Genomic DNA, 20,522 nt, shown 5'->3' with positions numbered 1-20,522 from the left:
TATCTTGAACATATTGTCTCTCTTGTGTTTAAGCACTGACTGGCACTTGATTCTCTCAATGAACACATACTAGTATTATCAAATCTGTAAGATGCTTAAAAAAAAACCTTTTACATATGAAATCATTAAAGGAGTGAGGAAACATGAAATCTAAGAAAAAGCTAAGAGAAGCAAGATTATTCTTTTTTAAGCTTTTTATTTTCAAAACAATGCACAGACAATTCTTTAACATTAGTCCTGTGTTCCAATGTTCCCTCCTTCCCCCATGCTCTCCCCTAGATGGCAAATAGTCCAATATATGTTAAACATGGCAGAACATATGTTAAATCCAATATATGTATACATATTTATACAATTATCATGGCTCACAAGAAAAAAAGAGAAGCAAAATAAAATGCAAGCAAACAACAAAAAGAGTGAAAATGCTGCATTGTGAACAACACGTCCAGTTCCTACAGTCCTCTCTCTGGGTGTAGATGGCTCTCTTCATTACTGAACAATTGGAACTGGTTTGAATCATCTCATTGTTGAGAACAGCCACGTCCAACAGAATTGATCATCATATAATCTTCTTGTTGCTGTGTATAATGATCTCCTGGTTCAAGCAAGAATATTCTTCTTCAACCTAGAAAAACAAGGTTTGGGTTAAAGAGAGGTAAGGGTGGTATTAATAATGGACTTTAATAAAGATACGAAGCACAAGAAATTCAGGGAAGGATGGGACTGACTATTCATATAAACTTAGACCCAAACTGATGCAGAGCAAGAGCATAGATCCAAGACATCAATCTATCCAATAACTACAAGAATAAAAATGAAAACAGTATCCAAGAGAGTGGAATTCAGATTAATGACAATGACCAATTTAGGTCCCAGAAGAACAGATATCGAAAGATAATATTTCCCTTTCAGCAGGGATGTGAGGTGAGTTGGGGGAATTAAAGTATGTGTACTGAGTATTTCACTTTTTTACTTAAATATTTATATATAACAGTAGGGGGGCAGTGGTAGATGGGAGCATATTTAGGAAATAATTTTTTTAAAAAAGTTATTGATGAAATTGTTAGAATTTTTAAAATAACAGCAATCAGCCATCTTCCAACTCTACTAATCACAGAAGGAAATGATGCACTACAATGCAGCAGGTTGGGGTTTTTTTTAATAGAGGCTGTGCTTAATTATCCACATTAAACAAAGGGCACCAACATAGCAAGGCTCAAAGGTTAAACACATTTTGTTCGTGATTACAGAATGGTCAAATTCACCTTCTGGGGCTTTCTCCATGACATGGCCACAGAGGAATCTTTCTCTCTGCCTACTTTACCCATTCCCTGTCACTGATAGTATTTATTTATTAAGCACCTACTATGTACCAGATACTGTGCTAAGAACTGAGGATAAAGAAAGGAAGGAAAAATTAGCAAGGGGAAGGAAGGAAGGAAGGAAGGAAGGAAGGAAGGAAGGAAGGAAGGAAGGAAGGAAGGAAGGAAGGAAGGAAGGAAGGAAGGAAGGAAGGAAGGAAGGAAGGAAGGAAGGAAGGAAGGAAGGAAGGAAGGAAGGAAGGAAGGAAGGAAAGGAAGGAAAGGAAGGAAAGGAAGGAAAGGAAGGAAAGGAAGGAAGGAAGGAAAGGAAGGAAGGAAGGAAGGAAGGAAGGAAGGAAGGAAGGAAGGAAGGAAGGAAGGAAGGAAGGAAGGAAGGAAGGAAGGAAGGAAGGAAGGAAGGAAGGAAGGAAGGAAGGAAAGGGAAGGAAGGAAGGAAAGGAAGGAAGGAAAGGAAGGAAGGAAGGAAGAGGGAAGGAAGGAAAGGGAAGGAAGGAAGGGAAGGAAGGAAGGGAAGGAAGGAAAGAAAGGAAGAAAAGAAAGGGAAGGAGGAAGAAGGAAGGAAGGAAGGAAGGAAAGGGAAGGAGGAAGAAGGAAGGAAGGAAGGAGAAAGGAAGGAAAGAAAAGAAAAGGAAGAAATAGAGGAAAGAAAGAGAAAAGAGAAAAAGGAGAAAAGGAGGAGAAAGGAAGAAAGATAGAAGGGAAATGAAGAAAAAGATAATAGGAAAATTATTTATATTATGTATGTTTCTCTTAGGGAAACAAAATTCATACACACATACTTCATTCAGTCAAGAAGTACTTGCTGAGTACACCATATCCTGTAAATATAAAGATCTCCCCCCCCAAAAAAAAAGGAGGGGGAAGAGGTTCCTGCCCTTAAGGAGTTCCCTTTCCAATGTGGGGGAGGCAACATGCCCACAAATACTTAAGACAATATATAGAAGGCAATATAAAATATCAGTGAGAAAGGACCAGGACTCTGATGGGGGTGAGGAAGAATGAGAATTGGAAACCCTGAAAAAGGGCTTCCTGTAGAGCGTAAGATCTGAGAGGAAACTTAGAGGAATATAGAGGGCCAAGGTGAGAATGAAAAGCATGGGGGGAACAGTCAACAAAAGTCACAAATACAGAGATTCAAGGACCAGAAAATAATCCAATGTAGCTTGATCATGGAACGTGGACAAAAAGTATAACAAGACTGGAAAGATAGGAAAAATTCAGATTGTGAAGGGCTTAAATGCCAAAATACTTTATACATCACCTTTGAGGTAATAGGGACCATTAAAATTTAACTTTTCCCTGGTTTCATGCAAACCCAAATCCAGGTGGCCAACCTTTTGGCCCTAAAGTGTCATGGGTATAATCCAATTTTGGATAATGGAGAGAGGAGCTCTTCATCTCTGAATGTCTCCTAATGCTGAGGAATGGGAAACGCTGGAATGGCTTATGAGAGAAGGGTATGGGCTATTAGAGGAGACAGTCATAAATGTCTGGAGCATCTCTACATTCTGGGATCCCTTAAGTTCTTCCAGCTCTGACATCCAATAAACCTGTTAAAGGTCTTTTTTAACCCTTGGCAAGGCAGGTAAGTCAACTTGAGTTGGGGCGCCCTCTGGTGACAGGAACTAATTAACTTTTCAAGCCCCCTGACAAGTACATAAAATCAGTGGTTTATTCATTTTATCCTTTTCAGTGTCTTCTTACTCTTGGTAAATGGGATGCGATCCCTTAGGACTCAGACTTCTTGGACTGATCATCTCCACTGAATTTCAGTCATTCATAATGCTGTAATATAGTGCTTCATCAACCACCCACACGGAGACCCAGATGCACCCCAGATCCAATTTGTGAAGGGGTTTAAGTTTGATTACTGAAGATTGTCCTAGAAAATACATAATTTTTTGATTGCAAATTGTATTTTTAGAACATTTCCTGCCTGAATAGTTCACTTGAAAGAATACTATTTGAAGGCACAAATGTCTGATCCTATGATATCAGATTCTAAAGAGACCTTAGAAATCTAGTCTCACTCTAGAAACTCAAAATCAGACAAATTGATTTGACTAAGATCAACCAGTAAGAATGTTCTTTACATTTAAGCATGATGGTCGCCATGAAGCAAGCTGAATGTGCTCTCTCTCTCTCTCCAATGGAAACTGTTAATCCCAAACAAGACAGCTTCAAAAAATTATACTTAAAATTCAACATAGATAGATATAGATAGATAGATAGATAGATAGATAGATAGATAGATAGATAGATAATTTTAAAAGCAAGCTACACTTAATAAAGTCATGCTTCCATGTTTAATTAATGCTTTCCCCCCCCTTTCTACTGCATATATAAAAGTGTACATTTTGGGGCACAATTCTTTCTACAAACTTGCTTTGTATTCCAATGAATTCAGAAATCATTTCAGAACTATTTTCTTCCCTGATTCAATTCAATGCAATTCTATATTTTAAGTACTTACAATGTGCTAATACTGAGAATATAAAGACGAAATGATATAGTCCCTGCTCTCAAGGAGTTTACACACTATTGGATTGTCAGATCTCTTGGTATGTCTAGCAGGAATAATAAAGAGAAGAGTAGCCAGAAATTTTGAGTACAAGTAAGCTTTGGAAGTCTCATAAAAGAATAGGGATTGGAAGAGAGTAAAGAGGGAAGGACCAAACTGGAGAGTTCAGTTGAGGTGTGCTCCCCAGGGAAAAAGAAATATTTTTAAAATTATTCTTGATAACAATGTGATAAGCTCCTTTTCTAAGCTGATGAAAAACCAGAGTATCAGCATTCTTTAAATTCAGTTATCAAATATTAAGTACCTACTATGTGCCTGATACTGTGCTAAACAATGATAATACAAAAAAGGGGGGCAATAGACAGCCTCCTGCCCTCAAAAAGCTTACAATCTAATGGAGGAGACAACGTGCAAACAAATCTATACAAAGCAAGCTATATACAGGATAAATAAGAAATAATTAAGAGAAGGCATCAGAATTAAGAAGGGTTAGAGAAGGCTTAAGTAAAAGGCATTTTAGTTGGGATTTAAAGGATCTAAGAAGGCTAGTTGGGCACCTAAGGTGACTCAGTGGATTTAACACTTGATCAGGAGTCAGAAAAATATGAATTCAAATTTAGTTTTAGGTACTAGCATATCTAGTACATAAATCACTTAACTATTTGTTTCAATTTCCTCACTTGAAAAATAAACTGGAGAAGGAAAGGACAAAAACATCCTAGTACTTTTGCCAAGAAACACGCAAATAAGGTCATAGTCGGATATGACTAAAACAACTAAACAGTAGCAAGGACGATTATTAGGCAGAGTGGAGAGAAGGAAGTATTTCAGGTAGAGCAATTGCCCTTTAGGTACTGCCAGAGAAAATCCACAAAGCTGAGATTCAGGGAATGTTTTGTTCATGGAACAACCAAGAAGTCAATGTTATTGGTTTGAAGAGTCTATGGCAAGGAACAAATCTCTAGTCACTTAACCCTCGTTATACCTCTGATATTGCTTATTAGCAAATATCTAAATAAAGCAATATGTCCATTCTTTACATGTCAAAGCATCATTTTATGGAATGAATAATGTATCTCTAGTTCACCAATTTCTCTTATTTGTATATTCCCACACAGACCTTAAGTATACTGATGTCCATAAAACAGCACTTTTGGTGTTTTCAGTTGACAATTTGGCATTTATTTTGATCACTTTCCCTTCCTTCCCTGTCAGATTGGCTAGAATGACAGGGAAAGATAATGCACAATGTTGGAGGGGATGTGGGAAAACTGGGACATTGATACATTGTTGGTGGAGCTGTGAAAGAATCCAACCATTCTGGAGAGCAATTTGGAACTGTGCTCAAAGAGTTTTCAAACTGTGCATATCCTTTGACCAGCAGTGTTACTACTGGGCTTATATCCCAAAGAGATTTTAAAGAAGGGAAAGGGACCTGTATGTGCAAGAATGTTTGTGGCAGCCCTCTTTGTGGTGGTCAGAAACTGGAAACTGAGTGGATGCCCATCAGTTGGAGAATGGCTGAATAAATTGTGGTATATGAATATTATGGAATATTATTGTTCTGTAAGAAATGACCAACAGGATGATTTCAGAGAGGCCTGGAGAGACTTGTATGAACTGATGCTGAGTGAAATGAGAAAGACCAGATCATTACACACTTCAACAATACTATATGATGATCAATTCTGATGCACGTGGCCCTCTTCAACAATGAGATGAACCAAATAAGTTCCAATAGAGCAGTAATGAACTGAACCAGCTTCACCCAGAGAAAGAACTCTGGGAGATGACTATGAACCACTACATAGAATTCCCAATCCCTCTAATTTTGTCCGCCTGCATTTTTTATTTCCTTCACAGGCTAATTATATGCTACTTCAAAATCCAATTCTTTTTGTACAGCAAAATAACTGTTTGGACATGTATACATATATTGTATTTAACTTAAACTTTAACATATTTAACATGTATTGGTCAACCTGCCATCTGGGGGAGGGAGTGGGGGAAGGAGGGGAAAAGCTGGAACAAAAGGTTTTGCAATTGTCAATGCTGAAAAATTACCTATGCATAAAATTTACTGCTCTATTGGAACTGATTTGGTTCATCTCATTGTTGGAGAGGGCCATGTCCATCAGAATTGATCATCATACAGTATTGTTGTTGAAGTATATAATGATCTCCTGGTCCTGCTCATTTCACTCAGCATCAGTTCATGTAAGTCTCTCTGGGCCTTTCTGAAATCATCCTGCTGGTCATTTCTTACAGAACAATAATATTCCATAATATTAATATACCATAATTTATTCAACCATTCTCCAATTGATGGGCACCCATTCAGTTTCCAGTTTCTGGCCACTACAAAGAGGGCTGCCACAAACATTCTTGCACATACAGGGCCCTTTCTCTTCTTTAAAATTTCTTTGGGATATAAGCCCAGTAGTAACACTGCTGAGTCAAAGGGTATGCACAGTTTGATAACTTTTTGAGCATAGTTCCAAATTGCTCTCCAGAATGGCTGGATGTATTTGCAGTTCCACCAACAATGTATCAGTGTCCCAATTTTCCCACATCCCCTCCAACATTCTGCATTATCTTTCCTTGTCATTCTAGCCAATTTGACAATTATCCTTACATAGCTTTTTAAAGAAAAAACCTATCAGTGAAACTTGCTGCAAAGATTTTTTTCTTCCAATTGTTTCCCTTTGAATCTTATTTATATTAGATTTGTTTATGTAAAAACTTCTTAATTTTGTGTAACCAAAATTATACCTTTTATTTTCTGGAATCTTCTCTATCTTTTTTTACTTCGGAACTTTTCTCATCCATAGATCAGAGAAGTAATTTTTCCATATTCCTCTCATATGTTTATGATATGGTCTTTTATATCTGGGTCATATACCCATTTGGAGTTTTTCTTTATATAAAGTATAAGATCTTGATCTAAATCTAGTTTTTTCAATATTGCTATCCAATTTTCCCATAGTTTTTGTCAAATAATTTTTATTCAAGTAGCTAGGGTCTTTGTATTTATTTACTACTAGAACGTTAGATACATTTATTTCTATATACTGTTATTTAATCTGTTCTATCGATCAATCTAATTTTTAGCCAGGATTAAATTGCTTTAATAATTTCTGATTTGTAGCTACATGGCTTTTCATTTCTTGAACTCTTTCCTCAATATGAATTCCATGATTATTTTTTCTAATTCTATAAAGGATTTTTCCATTGTTTGGTGAAATACCATTAAATACATCAATTAATGTAGGTCAATGTTATCATTTTGATTATACTGGTTCATCCTATCCATGAGCAATTAACTTTTTTCCAATTATTTACATGTATATTTTTATAGTTTTTTTTAATAGTTACATTTATCTTGTGTGTATCTTGGAAAGTAGAGTCCTAAATATTTTACATATTCTGTAGTCATTTTAAATGCAATTTCTCTTACTATCTCTCAAATAGAAAGTTGGATTTTATTAGTATCATTTAGAAATAGAAATGATTTGTATGAATTTATCTTATATCCGTCAAGTTTTCCAGAATTATTAATTGTCTCAATTACCTTTTTAACTGACTCTTTAGCTCGTTTCTTTATATATATATATATGCTATGAAAGTTAATATCACAGGTTAAAACTGGGGGAGGGAGTCACTAGTATTCCAATGAATTGGCCAAACAAACAATATTTGAGGTGGAGCAGTGGATAGAGCATCAAGTCCAGAGTAAGGAAGATATGAGTTCAACTTTAATATCAGACACTGTGTGTCTGTGTGACACTAGGCAAGTCTCTTAACCCTGATTGCCTCAGTTTCCTCCTTTGTCAAATAAGTTGGAAAAGGAAATAGCAAAACACTCCAGTATCTTGCCCCAAAATGAAAGGCCTGAACAACAAAAATAATATCTGATCAGCTGTAACTTTGAAATTCAGTCAAATTATTGGTATGGCATGAGCCTCATAAATTCTTCAAGAGTTTCAGGAGCCACAACTTAAATCTTAAGTAGATTAAATATTCATAGAAAACATGTTTGGGATGTGAGGGAGACTGCAAACAATTTCCTTTTTCTTATTTCAAGGTTGGACTTGGGATCCAGATTCAAAGTATTTGAGATTTGACCAGTGCTCCAAAAGTGATCTCTCTCTGGAATTACAAAATAAAATAAAATTTTAAAATACAGTAAATTGAGAGAATGGAGGGAGAAGTCTAGGTAGGAAGATAAAGGACTGATTCTGATAGTTAGTATATAAACAACTAAACCAAATAATAGGATATAGTAAGTAAAGCATGCTTATTTCTATTTTACATTATTATTGTGTGTGACCTTGGAAAAATTACTATCCTCAGAACTTAACATCTCAATATTCAGAAAAGGCAGATAATGATGATCTTTACGGTAATAGTGCTCATCATTCCTACCTGGCCTGCTGAGTATGCCATGAACAGGGATGAAATCATGGCTATAGAGACCTCAAACTCCTGTGAAGAAAAATTCTGTATCACTGAAGGATATCATTTTTTATTATTTGACCAACTGCAGAATTTATTCTCTTAGGCTTTCAGTCAGACTCTATGTTCTACCAAATAATGTCACCTAAAACAAGATTAGAAATGAAAAATAAAATGGCTATTGGCACCCAAGATCAGGATGGTTATTTTCCAAAAAGAATCTTGGAGATCTTGTTCTTTTCCTATTTGTTTAAACTAAAATAATCCAAATTAATTGACGAGTTAAGCATTGGTGAACTTATTTCAAAAGTTATTTCTTCATTCAAAGTTATTACTTTGTAGTTACCAAAGGGAAAAAATCATCTAAAATATTCTAATTCTTTTCATACCTCCAAAAAACATCATCATGCTTTTTTTTAAAATATAATTGCCATCAGCCTCATAGCAATTATGATAAAAACAACATTCATGATAAACATCAGTATCTACATCAGACCAGAAATAGTGTTAATCTTCCACCATAATGTAAATTTGAACTATTTACCTTGTGAGCAAGTTGGAAAAATAAGCACATACATTATATACCATGTATAATAATAACAAATAAAATCAATATTATATCAGAGTCCTTTTTAGAGCAGTATTTTCTTGATGACTTTCTCTTTTTATACCAGTCATTTCCTGATTCCGCATTGAACCCTCTCTTCTTACAAAGGAAACCATGACACAAAACTACCACATTTCTGTGTACAATCTGCTTCCTGAGTGCCCCACTTTTTTTCAGAGAAGAGGGAAGCATGTTTCATGACCTATTTATACCATACATTTGAATAAAATAAGCAAACAAAAAAATACAATTATTTTGTATATTCTTCTCAATCTGTCAATATACTTCTAAAGCCTCATCTTTGAGACTGCCCTTTTCCCTCTCAAATAAAATTGGCATCTCTGTGCATCTCATTCTGTTCTTATTGATCTTATTTTGTGTCACTTAATAAATGTCTTTTGATATGTCCTTGTAGTGTTCATATGTTATTTTATAGGGTTATATGAATCGATTAAGGGTTCAAGATTGTTGTTACTCTCGGAGATTCCAGTATGGAAACTCCTTCTACCAATACATAAAATAATTTATCTATGTAGCCCAGTAGATGAGGGAGTTGTTGAGACTTCATTATACAAGAGAATTCTTTTAACCTTTCTCCAAACATTGAACACATTATGTTCATTTTTCTTCTGTTATGAATACTTTTGTACAATTTAGTTAAGACTAAATTTTTTGAGATGAAAAAATTGCTGTTTTATTTTTTTTAATTTTTTGTAGTATTTTATTTTTCCAAATCCATTCACAGATAGTTTTCAACACTTATCTTTGCAGAACCTTGTGTTGCAAATTTTTCTTCCACTTTTCTCCCCTCCCCAAGATGACAATCTGATATAGGTTAAACAAGTGCAATTCTTCTAAACATATTCCCATATTTAGAGGATATTCTTGAAAAATAAACAAAAGAGTTTTAGTTCTTAGCTGTGAAACAATATAATATATGTTTAAAATAGTTCTAGCAGGCAAGTAATTGCATTGGAATCTGAGAACTATAACTGTGTAAAAAATAGACAAAACCAATTAACTTGCATTCTATTTTTTCTTCTTTTTTATTTATTATTTTATTTTTCCTCAGTTATATATAAAAACAATTTTTAACATTTGTTTTTAAAACTTTGAGTTCCATGCTCTCTCCCTTTCTCCTCATCTCATTCCCCATTGAGAACAAGAGCAACTGAATGGTTATACATGTGTCGTCATATTGCATTCCATTTGGCAGAAAACTAACAAACAGACCTGTTGTCACAGTTTCACTAGCCACTATCCACATAGTCCTCATGCATATTGTATTGTGCATTGATAGCAGTAAAAAACTGAGAGCTAAAGTACAAAGAGAGAAAAGGTTACTATTCAGAGAGATCATAAGCTACAGGGGCATTTCCCAAAGTAGCATGATCTCCATGGCTGGGCTGTAACCCTCAGAGACCCTAAGTCTTCAAAGTTAATTTATAGGAAAAGATTTTGTGCTGTTTGAGATACTCAGGAGAGCCAAGCTCCTGAAAACAGAGTTCTGCTCTCAGGAAATACTCAGCCAATGAGGGGTTGTTTGGATGATGTAATGTTTTCCTCCCTCCTGTATCCTTGGTTGAATAGTAACAATGATGGTAAGATCTTTGAGTCTCTGCTTTTCCTGAAGTGCTCAAGGTTTGGGGGTTTTGTTGTCGTTTTTTTTGCAACCAACTCATTAATCCCAGCATTATCCTGACTTAGTAGATGGCAAGGATTTAAAAATCTGAGACTCAGGCAAAAGCCCCAGCAGACAGATGGACAATCGCCTACCAGCTGGTGGCTATCCCTGCCCTTCTGGGGCTTTCCAACCTACCTGAGTCACGTGGGAGCCTCCCTAATTAGACTGACTTTCCACTGACTGTGACATGGACTCAGGCTTTGCTGCCTTCCTTTTGGGGTTCCAAGCTGAGAACTCCTATAATGGAGAATAAAAAATTGGGATATCTGTGGGGAGGAAGGTGGAGAGAATATAAGAAAGTAAAGTCCCTAGAACTGAGTCTACATAAACATAAATACCTTACCCCCATCATATCTGTGCCCCAGTCAAGGCTCCATCTCCTCACCCTAGTTATAACTCTGCTATTGGCTAAGTGCTTTTGCTCAAAACCACTTTAGCACTTAGTGAGCCGAGGGGGAAAGGGAGTGGGGAGGGAGTTACATAAATGGGATGATCAGATTCTGGGAGAGAAAGTCTTAATCATTTTATCCCATTGTTAGAGAGTCATCAAGAGGAATTCTTTCACTGGAAGCAAAAAACAGTTTGAGTATGGGGGAGTGGTACAGAGGAGAAACTGAGTGTAGAAGAGCCCTGGAAAGGGCCACCTGAGGGCCCTGGAAAAGGGGATGGGGCCACCAGGAGTGGGAGGTGAAGGGCAGTCCAGCAGTGAACAAGGTCACTGCTCACCAGCTTGATATGGACCTGGAGATAGTAGTCTCCACAGTTCTATGGGAATAGAATACACCCTGTTCCCCCCAAGTCTGTGCCCTAGTCAAAGTCCCATCCTACCCTAGTTATAAATATATTTCTAGCTAAATGCCACTTGCCCAAACCACTTTATCATTTAATTGTGTACTGACTTATTTTAGTCACTAAATACTTTGGGCCAACATTCACCCTTATGAGTTCAAATCCAATTACTAGCTGGTGTCCCTGACCAAGTCACTTAGCCCTGTTTACTTCAGTTTCCTCATCTATAAAATGAGCTGGAAAAGGAGATGGCAAATCTCTCCAGTGTCTTTGCCAAAAAAATTTGGGTCACTGGGAGTGGGACATCACTAAGCAACCACAAAAAAAAAAAAAGCTCTTCAGGTTGCTTCACTAACAGCTCACCTTTTATTGATCTAATCTCTCTTGAACACTCATCTGACATCCTAAACTCAAGTCTCTTCCTTCTAATCTAAATCTTTTCCCTCCTATCCACCCACTCACTCTCTCACCCACCCACAAGTTACACACATTCTTACATCCTTATTTTAGGTGTGGGAAACTTTGGAATCACAGCCTCAGAAAAACCCAGAAATGGAGGGGACCTCAAAAACTCATTTAGTGTGAATCACAGACGAGCAGGAATCCCCTCCACACAGCAAGGTATCATCCAGCCTCCCCTCCAAGAACAATAGCTAACAGCAGATCAAATGTTATATATATGTGCATATTTATTATATATCTGCATTATATACATATATATAGCACTTTATAAATATGATCCTCACTGCAATCTTGGAAGATAGATGCTGTTAATCCCACATTAATCAGATGAGAAAACTGAGATGAAGGAAGAGGATCAAAGTTAGTAAATGTCTGAGACAGAATATGAAATGAATTCTTCCCGACTCCACCCACCATAATTCCTAGCTGCCCCTGAGAAATCTTCAGTAATGATAGACTTCTACCTATTCAGTTTCCTAATTTGTAAAATAGAGATAATAATAATAATAGTAGTGCCTGCCTCAAATTTGTTTCTTTGAAGCTATACATTCATGTATACACATACTGTGTGTGTGTGTGAATGTATGTGTTTGTATTCATGTCAACTTGTATTACCTTCAGATATAGCCCATTCTAGTTTTAAACTATTTGAGCACATTGATCTAGAACTTGGAAGGAACATTGAGGCAATCTAAGCCAGTCCCCTTACTTTAGAGTTGGGAAAATAGAAACTCAGAGTAGTGAGATATTTTGCCTAAGGCCAGACAGGTAGGAAGTAGCAGAACCATAGCTGGGCCCCAATCTTCTGATTCTAAACCGGTGTGTTTTCAATTACATTAAGCTGCCTTACAATTTTCAAGGAAGTTTTTGCTTAAATTGAGCTGAAAACTGTCCATCTGTCACGTCCACACATCACCTCTGGGGTTAAAGAGAATGAAAATACCTTTTCCACATGGCACTTCCTCCAATGCTTGAAGATAGCGATCTTTCTTGTCCCCTTAAATCTTTTCTTCTCCAAGACCTTATGATTCAAGGTTTAGCCTGACAGTGACAAAAACTCTGTGTTAATAAGAACCTACTGAAGAGATTCACATTAACTAAACCCACAGGATACATACTCATAAACCAAAATCACATTCTATTTTTAAATTTAATTATTTTTCCAATTAACAAAAGTCTATTTTCTCTCTTTTCTATTTCCCCCTCCACTAGGAAAAACAAACAAACAAACAAAAAAAACCCAACAATTCAAAACCCTTGTAGTAAATATAGATAATCAAGAACAACTAATTCCTGCGCTGGCCATATCCAAAAAAAGTCTCCCTCTGCATCTGAATCCTCTCTCAGTAGGTGAATAGCATATCACATCATGGATCTTCATCAAAGTTGGTCAATGTGTTGATCAGAGTTTTTAAATCTTTCAAAGTTGTTTATCTTTATGATATTGTTAATATAGAAAGTATTCCCCTGGTTCGTTGGGCATCATTATATTCTCAGATTTCTGTAAAACTGTCCGTTTTATTATTTCTTAGAGTACAATGCTATTCCACTTACCATCCCATTTAAATTATCCAAAAATTATTTTACTGAATTAGAAAAAAATAACAAAATTATAATTTCTAATTCAGTTAAAATTCATTTGAATATATCTTTTTTACACCAAAACTAGCTTTCTATTTGCATTGAAGTTAAAAATAAACAGATAAAATTCACAATTGTTTTCCCTTTTAAAATTTTCCTGTCACCAAAATTTATCTTTCACCAACCTAATATCCATTTATTTGGGGGTGGGGCTGTAATTTTTTTTTTTTTAATCTACTGCTTACAAACGCCATCTTTCTTAGCATCTTTTCTTAAACACAGTTAGCTCTGTGATACAATTTGGCAAATATTTAACAAAATTTTGGTCAGATAAAAGCACAGCACAAAGCTGAGGCTAAGACACAATTCAAAAGGTGCTCCTTCCTTTTTTTTTTTTTGGCTGACTCAATTGGGCTAAGTGACTTGCCAAGGAAGTGTTAAGTGCCTGAGGTCAAATTTGAACTCAGATCCTCCTGACTTCAGGGCTGGTGCTCTATCCACTGTGTTACCTAGCTTTCCCACTCCCCTTCCGAGTACTGTTTTGTTTTGTTTTTGTTTGTTTGTTTGTTTGTTTGTTTGTTTTTAACAAATGGAAAAACACTAATGTATAAAGATACACATGTTAGTAGTCAAAATTATTTTTTTGCCTATCTCAGTGGTTTTCAGAAATTGTCCACTATGGGGAATTCATTTGGCTGTATTGTGTAGTGAACCAAATTTATTAATAAAATTTTCATAGTATTTAAGTAGATGTACCATTTGGAAGACATTGACATGGATACCAAGATAAATACCACATAATCTCTGCTCTACTCTGATGTGACTACAATCAAATAGACTCCTTTGTTAAGAATTTAAAGCCTTTCACCATCTAACTCTAGACTGTCTGACCACACTGACTTCACATTGCTCCCTGCTGACCCCACTGAGTTCCAATCAAAGTGGACTCTCCTTTATTATAACTCAGCAAATAACATTTTGCCTCCCCTCTCTTGCTTTTCCATGATCTGATGCTCCCTACCCCATGCCTGTAATCTCCTCCTTTCTAACCGGACTTTTGGAATCCCAAGGTCCTTTCAAGATCCAACTCTTGCTACTCCCTCCACTGATACTCACTAACAAGTCTTTTAGCCTGCCTCTGCCCCATTTTCTGGAATCATTGGAATCATTGAACTCTGGCATCTATTGCAGTTTGAAATCTTTGATTCTCAAATTCTTCAATTCTAAGTGTTCTTCCCATCACCCTGAAGTTATTTCTAATAAATTTTCTACTAGAGGACAGCTAGGTGGCGCAGTGGATAGAGCACCAGCCTTGAATTCAGGAGGACCCAAGTTCAAATCTGATCTCAGACACTTAACACTTCCTAGCTGTGTGACCCTGGGCAAGTCACTTAACCCAGCCTATTAACATATGTAGCCTGTGTTTCCCACAAGAAGAGTATAAACTCTTTTAGGGACAGACCTTTTGATTTTTGTCTTTATAGCCCCAGTGTAGAATGGTGTCTGACCCATAGGAATTAATTACCAGATGCTTATAAATGGAATTCCCCTCAAGAAGTTTAGTCTACCTAGGGATGCAACATTCCCCAGTATAAGTATGTTTCATGGTAGGAGGTGATCATGGCAAAGAGCTCTAAAACAATTTTGAGAAAGGAAAGAAAATGTATGTGTATATTTTTCTGTGATCCTTAATAAGCCTAAGCAAATATCTATATTTAGGTACTACACCTATGGAGGATCTGTTAGACAATAACATTGCTCTCTATGAAATCCATAGAATAATTCACATTGATATAGAAGACACTTCAATGATAGAACTTTCAAGTATTCTATTTCATGTATGCTACCTCAGGGAGTTCTATATGAAGGCAATATGTCATGTATGGAAGAAATGTGTTTTGCCTTGAAAGTAGCACTAATTTTACTTTACTCATTAAATTGACTTTACAAAAATAAATTAATGAATAAATAAATGATTTGATATTACGAGTAAACTATAAATGGAATCACATGGATGATAATAATAAGGAAAGCTTATCTTTTCAAAGGCTTTGGCATTTATAAGACTTTTCTTCACAATAACCCCAAGATCCTTCCTGTTTTAATTTTTTTATGAACAAAAGATGAGCATCCACATAAGGCCTTACTGTGTGCAGACAAAGGACTACGCTAAAGTTAGAAAGTAAAAGCAAAAATAATTTCTGCTCTCAAGAAGTTTATTATCTAATGGGGAATAAAACATCTACATAAATAAACACATAGGAGTCACCTGAGATGAGTGACAAACTTTTATACATTAAAACAATTATTCAAAATCATTTAATTAAAGGAAATAATACAACATTAAATAATCTGATTTCTAAATAGATGAAAGATTAGGGACTTTCCAAATTGGGAGAGGGAGGCAATTCTCACAATTCAAAAAAGATGTGGGTCACCCTCACCCCCAAAGCATCTGTGAACAATCAAAGGAATGTAGAAACAATAACCAACCAACCAATGAGTACAGGACCTGTTTTCAGATTGCTTGAGATGGACAATTGTGAGAAAACTTCTTGCATTGCATCAGTCTTTGGATCTGATGGACTTTCTGGCTGGCTGGCATTATTAGGTGCTTTGTTAAAAATCTCTAAACAATAAATAGGGGGCAACCCAGCTTTCTAGACATAGAGGGCTAGGTTCAAACAATAAAATAGGATTTCCTCTCAATTCCTACAATTGAGTGAAGTTTTCTCACAAGACAGATTTTGTATTAAAGTCATAATTAAATAGAAAGGGAATTGAGCTAGCTGCAGAATTGAATCACAGAGGGCAGAACCAAGATGGCAGAGAGTAGACAGGTCATTGTCTGAGCTGTTCCTGGATTCCCTCAGATCAATACTAGATCAAGCCTCTGAACTAGTCTTGGAGTTACAGAACACAAAAATACTTGGAGTGTAACACATTTCCAGCAGAAGATATTTTGAGAGAACTTCAAAAAATGCCAGCTCAATTGGGTGGGGGGATAGGGTGGGTTGCAAGCCTAGCACAGTGCAATGCAAGGAAACTCATAGTGAAGAGGTTTCCATCTTCTAGGAGAATCTAATGGGAAATCTGAAGCCAAAATACAGCAACACTTGCTACTTTGTCCTGTCCAAAAGCCAATGGATCAGCAGATTAGCTGTGAAATATCTAAGGCAACTACCAAAGGCAAATAGTGAGCCCCTGGACTCTAGCATAACATGGGACTTGGCCATGCCCACCCAGAATGGGAAGAAAGTCAGCAGCCTCAGCACCAGGGCAGTATGAAGCTTGGGACAATCTCCCCTTTACCCTAAAAGTAGACCTCAACCTTTAAAAATGGTCAAAAAAGCAAAAAGAGTTCTGACCAGAGATATATTTTATGGAGACAAGGAAGAAGAGACCTCAGATGCTCAGGACTCTAAAAGCAAAATATCTTCAGATTAAAGCCTCGAGAGTTATATAAGTTAGTCTCCATCTCACTAGGGTCTCTTGGAAGAATTCAAAAAGGATCTTTTAAAAGTTAGAAGAGGGGCAGCTAGGTGGTTCAGTGGATGGAACACCATTCCTGATGGCAGGAGGACCTTAGTTCAAATCTGGCCTCAGACACTTAACACTTCCTATCTCTGTGACCCTAGACAAGTCACTTAACCCCAATTGTCTCAGAAGTAAAAACAAAAACAAAAACAGAGTTAGAAGAAAAATTAGGAAAGAAATAAGAGTTCTGGAAAAGGAAACACAGAAATTGTCTGAAGAAAAGCACACCTTAAAGAATAGTTTTGATGAAATGGAAAAAAAAGAAAACAACTCCTTAAAAAACAATTTGTGAAATGGAAAAAAAAAAAATCTAATGAAAAAATCTAATTAAAAGTTCACTTGGCCAAATGAAAAGGAAATTAAAAAAGCTAACTGAAGAAAATAATTGACCAAAAATTAGAATTGAAAAATTGGAATGAATTACTCAATGAGACATCAAAATCAGTCAAACAAAGTCCCCCTCCCAAAAATGGAAAAAAAAAAAAAAAAAAAAAGAAGAAGAGAATGTAAAATACCTCATCAGGAAAACAACTGACCTGGCAAATAGATCCAAAAGAGACAATCTAAGAATTATTGAGCTACCTGAAAATCACGCTGAAAAAAAGAGCCTGGACAACATTTTTCAAGAAATCATCAAGGAAAACTGCCCTGATGTCCTAAAACCAAAGGGCAAAATAGCCATTGAAAGAATCCACCAGTCAACTCCTGAAAGAGACCCCAAAACGAAACTCCAAAGCATATTGTAGCTAAATTCCAGAAATATTATATCAAGGAGAAAATACTGCAAGCAGCCAGAAAGAAACCACAATCAGAATTACCTAGTACTCTAAACAGCTTCCACTTTAAAGGATTGAAGGGCCTGAAATATGATATTCCAGAGGGCAAAGGAACTTGGATGCTAAGTTCCTGCAACCAGGAATCAACTATCCAGCAAAATTAAGCATTATCTTCAATGAAAAAAAGAGATTTTCATTTATTTTTGATGAAAAGACCAGAGTTGAACAGAAAACTTGATCTTCAAATACAGAACTCAAGAGAAGTGTAAAGAGGTAAAAAGAGAGGGAAAAAAAACATGTTTTTTAAAGGTTAGAATGTTTACATCCCTATTTAGGAAGATGACATGTTTAACTCTTTGGAATTGATATCTTTGATAGGGGTATATTTAGAGGGTATAGGTATAATTTGACTTTATTGTGATGATATAAAAAATGAAGCTAGAGTTGAAAAGGGATTGTACTGGAAGAAGAGGAAGAGGGAGGTAAAATGGGGTAAATTACATCACATGAAGAAGCAAAAAAAGATCTATTGCATTTGTGGGAAAGAAGAGAGGGAAATGAGCATTGTGTGAACCTTAATCTCATTGGATTTGGCTCAAAGAGAGAATTTCAGACATAAATTAGTTTAATATAGAAACTTGTCTCATCCTATAGGAAATAGGAAGAGAAATGGAAAGAGAAAGACGGGGTAATAGAAGGGAGAACAGAAGTAGAGGGAGAAAGAGATAAGAAAGGTGGGGAGGGACTTTTAAAGGGAAGGGAAGATTGAGGGAGATGGTAGTCAGAAGCAAAACACTGGTGAGGTGGTTTAGGGAAGGAAAAAGAAAAATATAATTTGGAGAAAACAAGATGGCAGGAAATAGAGGGTTAGTCATGTTAACTATGAATGGGAATGGGATGAAATCTCCCATAAAATAGAATTAGATAGCAGACTGTATTAAAAGCCAGAATCCTATGATATGTTGTTTATAAGAAATACCTTTAAAACAGAGTGATAAAAGGAAAGATAAAAGACTGGAGCAGAATTGCATCACAACATGGAGTCAGTGTGGTTCACTCAGTTCCCATAACTAAGCATTTGCTGTCCTATTTTCCTTAATTTTGTTACATATACAGAGGAAATGAAAGATAACCTTATATCAAATGGCACTAGCAGCTGAAGGGGAGATCCTAGAAATAGTAAAAAATGGTGCTAACCTCTAGCAGTGGAGGAAGTGTCCTCACAAGGAAGTTTCTTATAGGAATAAAATCTCTATTTGGTGGAGCCAATTTCTGAATCTATTAAAAAAAAAAAACTAGTCACTGAAGAAAAATGATATTCATCAAAGGGAAAACATATATTACCTTGTGCTTCCAGAATTTTGGAATGAAAAGCAAGCATTTAAATATACAGAACAGTACCGTGATCTGAAATAAAAGAAGATAAATTAGCATGTAAGGATTGTTTAACAGTTCAGCATTTAGAAATAACGGCAGAAAATCATGTGCATATGTCCAAGAAACAGAGTGAATATTTAACATCAAATGGCATTAATAAAACTTCAAGGCAAGTTTTCCTTTAAAAAAAAAAAAAAGCAGACAATATGTCTAATATTCATTTTAAGATTCTACACAATTTTGCTATTACTGTGCACAATGTTCTCCTGGTTCTGCTCACTTCATTCAGCACAGTTCATGTAAGTATTTCCAGGTTTTTCTGAAATCCATGAGGCTAGATTTGAATTCACAAAGATGAGTCTTTTTGACTGTCAGTCAGGCACTCTATCCACTGAACTACCTAGCTGCCCTAAAACAAACAAACAAACAAAAAAGTGGAGTGAATATAGGCAATTATTTATATATGCAAGGCTGCCACAAAAATGTCAAAATGTATTAATATGAAAATATTAAGATTATAGAAAAGAATATTTAAAATATATATCATGATTGAGGAGGCATCTACTATTAGAAGAAACTGCCCCCAGTGATTTATCTCTGAGTAGTTCAATCCACACTAGTAATATTACTTATTGCTTTAAAAGAATCAGTGTTATTGATCAGAGAAATGCAAATTTAGACAACTCTGAGGTATCACTGCACACCTCTCTGATTGGCTAAGATGACAGGAAAAGATAATGACAAATGTTGGAAGGGATGTGGGAAAACTGGGACACTGATGCATTGTTGGTAGAATTGTGAACTGATTCAACCATTATGGAAACAATTTGAAATTATGCCCAAAGGACTATCAAACTGTGTATACCCTTTGATCCAGTAGTGTTACTACAGGGCTTATGTCCCAAAGAGATACTAAAGAAGGGAAAGGGATCTGTATGTGCAAGAATGTTTGTGGCAGCCATTTTTGTAGTGGCTAGAAACTGGAAACTGAGTGGATGCCCATCAATTGCAGAATGGCTGAATAAGTTGGGGTATATGAGTATATGGTATATGGTATATAAAATATATGGAATATTATTGTTCTATAAGAAATGACCAGCAGGATGAATACAGAGAGGTTTGGAGAGACTTACATCAACTGATGCTGAGTGAGATGAGCAGGACCAGCAGATCGTTGTATACTTCAACAACAATACTATATGAGGATAAATTCTAATGGCTCTCCTCAACAATGTGATGATTCAAACCAGTTGTAATGGTTCTGTGATGAACAGTCATTTACACCCAGAGAGAGAACTGTGGGAACTGAGTGTGCATCACAACATAGTATTTTCACTCCTTGTTGTGTGCTTGTATTTTGTTTTCTTTCTTTTTTTTTTCTTTTTGATTTGATGCTGATTTCTTGCAGCAT

The 20,522-nt window shown here is 36.0% G+C and overlaps 1 long non-coding RNA gene across 1 annotated transcript; it reads right to left on the bottom strand.

The window, feature by feature from the left end:
- Positions 1-248: 248 nt before the first annotated feature.
- Positions 249-19,143, bottom strand: LOC141546553 (uncharacterized). Its single transcript, XR_012483330.1, has 3 exons — positions 19,079-19,143; positions 12,784-12,881; positions 249-625 (listed from the first exon to the last, which is right to left on the bottom strand). It is a non-coding gene; the product is annotated as an uncharacterized LOC141546553 (long non-coding RNA).
- Between the last annotated feature and the right edge of the window lie 1,379 nt (positions 19,144-20,522).

Source organism: Sminthopsis crassicaudata, chromosome 6, assembly GCF_048593235.1.
Source record: "Sminthopsis crassicaudata isolate SCR6 chromosome 6, ASM4859323v1, whole genome shotgun sequence".
NCBI lineage: Eukaryota > Metazoa > Chordata > Mammalia > Dasyuromorphia > Dasyuridae > Sminthopsis > Sminthopsis crassicaudata.
The sequence above is the reverse complement of the archived record's forward strand: the minus strand, read 5'-3'. Positions and strand labels throughout refer to the sequence as shown.